The sequence below is a fragment of the Quercus suber genome, unplaced genomic scaffold (assembly GCF_002906115.3).
Source record: "Quercus suber isolate HL8 unplaced genomic scaffold, Cork oak 2.0 scaffold_402, whole genome shotgun sequence".
Classification (NCBI taxonomy): domain Eukaryota; kingdom Viridiplantae; phylum Streptophyta; class Magnoliopsida; order Fagales; family Fagaceae; genus Quercus; species Quercus suber.
The window spans coordinates 706,649-709,977 of record NW_027069853.1 but is presented as its reverse complement, the minus strand read 5'-3'; positions in this window follow the sequence as shown (position 1 = coordinate 709,977).

Sequence of the window (3,329 nt, the reverse complement as noted above, 5' to 3'; positions counted from 1 at the left end):
AAAAAAAAAAAAAAAAAAAAAAAAAAAACAAAACAAAACAAATGAACCTAATAGAAATTTAAATAAAACTTTTTTTTTTAATTACTTTAGAATCACTTTTCAATAATTATAATGCATATTTTAAGGAATACTTGCTTGCGTCTTGAAAAGAGTGCCAATGTGGCCTTTTATAGGTGTGAATTCAAGGCAAATCTTTCTCCTAGGGATGAGATCTAAAAAGCACGAACACGAATTACTGTAGGGATATGACACGGTGACATGAAAATTTTTAAAAAATTCGAACATGGGTATGGTAAGGATACGTATATTAATTAGTTAATTAATTTTATACATACATATATCAAAGCTAATAAAATTTGTTTTATAAAAAAAAATATTAATTATTTTTAAATAATTGTAAAAATTTATTTTAGAAGTATATTAAAGCCTAACCACTAATAATATGTACATGTGTCTATTGTCTACCTAGATAATGAAAAAAGAATTGAAAAATTTGCAAGTTTAACTCCGTGGTAGTAGCTTGATGGGTGGTTGACTTCAACTCATAAAATACAAAAATTGAAAAGAATAAAGAAGAAGAAGGTGAGCTGCAGGGTTGCTAGAGCAGAAGAGGAAGAGAAAAGAGAAATAGATCTAAGAAGCTAGGCTAAAGAAGAAGATTAGCATGAGAGACTATAAGATAGTACTCAGAATAGTGTGTGTGTGTGTGTGTGTTTTTTTTTTTTTTGTTGTGTAAGGTTGAAATTTATCAACCATCTTGTTGGCTTTAGTCCATGCCAATTTGCTTGTAATTTAGCACTTAGTAACCCTGTATTTAGGTGGGATTATTGTAAGGGTAGTGTGTGAGAAGATGTGAAGAAAAGCTCAAGTGTATGTAAGAAGGTAGAGTTTCGCGACTAGGACTCGTGACTGACTTGTGACTGGCAAGCTGCCAAATGTAGGCACGTGAGATGCACACATGGGAGCTGAAGGGTTGCGCTAGCTGTCGCACTACAGGATAAAAGTCCGAGGCTGGCCAGGCCGTACGTTGCGACTTGAACTCACGACTTGGATAAGTCGCGAGGTCAAGCCGCCAACTAGCCCTACTTGGCAAAAACTGACTCTTCGTATTCCAAACACACACCACTATATATAGACCCTTATACCTACTAAATTGAGAGAGCTTCCAGAGAGAATTTTTGTGAGAGAAACCCTAGAGAAAAACAAGATTGCCTCATCCTCAATCTTTACCTAAGAGACTCTACAAATTTCTCTACTCTTTTCCTCTCCATTGTCACATCCTTGAGAGGTCATTGACCAAATCCTTATCCCACCACATCCACGTCTATGAGAAGGTTCATTTGGTGCTAAGCGAAGTAGTTTGGAAGGAACCAATATACATTGGTTGATGCTATGGTCTAGTAGCAGAATTCGCGAAGCTAAAGAAGAAATAGGTTTAGTGTAACCTCGTTGGAGTAAGAAGCTTGGAAGGCTTAGGTACTTAGGTAGATTAGGCTTGGAGGGTCTTCTGCCGTTCATGTATCCCAACTACATTTTTTAGTGGATTATTTGACCGCTTGAAGGGCGGCGGAGAGGTTTTACACCGAGGACTTCGGTTTCCTCTTCGATAATATATCGTGTGTTGTCCGTGTTTTTGCATCTTACTTTCCTTTATCTTTACCTTATATTTACTGCTGTGGATGTGTTTATATTTGGCTTAGATTAGTTATCAATTCTGTGATTGACTTATGTTCATGTTCCGCACATTAATTGTTTGATTATAAGCTTGAATTGATATTTTATAATTTAGGGTTTAAACGTTCAAGGGTGTTTTATACACATATTGAACTTTCAATTGGTATCAGAGCGGGTACACTTGTTGTGGTTTAAATACATAAGTGTGATCCTTGACCCCTTGTGTTTATTTGCAATGGATTACGCTTTGTATGTCTCTTTGTATGATTTGGTTGGTAATGAATGTAACATGCCACGTGTTTGTGAAAATGCTTCTATGAGTGATAATCCTCATGATTGTGATGCTATATTACATGAATCTTTGGGTGTTGTTGATATTCCTAATACCAAACTCTTAACGAAAAATGCTAAGAAGTTTCAAAAGAGTTTAAGCAAGTTATTTTGTAAAAATGATGATTTGATTGCTAAGCTAAATGAATCCAACAAATTGGTTGAAAAATATAAGAAACTTGCTGAAAATTCTCTTGAAAAGCTGAACGAGTTTGAATGTTTGAATATGAACTTGGATGCTAAACTTGTTTTGTCTAACAAACTTGTTGATGATCTTAAATCTGAAAATGAATCTCTTAAGATTCATGCCAAGTGTTTGATTGTTGAACCTATTGTTAAAAGAGATGAAAATATATGTTGCAATCATATTGTGGTACCCGATTTTGTGCCTAATGTGTGTTCTGCCTCAAAGGACAAATCGGTGTACATTCCTTCACATAAAAGAAATCAAAAAGTGGAGAGAAAGGCTGTGAAGTTAAAGCCTCTGTTTAGGTCCCATCTTAGGGAATTGAGTGGATCTAAGTTTGTTCCTACTTGCCACCATTGTGGTGCGATTGGTCATATAAGACCTCAATGTCATAAGTTAAAGAGAGAACAAACTCATGTTGCTAGATCCCTTCCCAAAAGGCCTAGTGGACCTAAACACATTGTTTGTCACCATTGTGGTGCCTTTGGTCATCTAAGACCGCATTGCTCTAAGTTTCAAGCTTTTAAAAGAATTAAAAGAAAAGAGAAACTTGAGTTGTTTGGAAGTTGTGATATAAAAGTTAAACCGGATTTTGGGGAAAATGGTAAGTTGTTGAAGAAAGTTTTTAATGTTCTTGCCTCCTTGACTATGTGCATCTCCAGTTCTCATTCTTCCAACCCTTGTCTCATTTCTCTTGAGACACTCATTTCAAATAATCGTTCTCTTTGAATGAGGAAGGGTTCCTATGGTTGAGCTTTTACTATTTTGGTCCTTGATCTAATTCTTTCGATCTTAGTTGGACCCTTCATACATTGGATGCTTCGTTGTCATGCATTTGTGCATCATGCATTTTTTCTGCATTGGTTTGTTTTTGTTTTTGATCTTACTTTTATGTCTTTGTATTGTGTGTGTAAAAATTCAAAACCATATAAAAAGTGAAAAATTCAAAAAATTTGATTGTATATGTTTGAGCACATATCACATGTGAGTTTTGCCTTATACCTTCGTATAAATGGATTTATGCATTTACGAGTTTAGCTTGTTCTTTATGCACTTATATATTTGTGGGAAAAATATTGACATCTTTGTGTGATTGTTGTAAATCGATCTTCAAGCTTGTCATGAATGATTAGTCAAT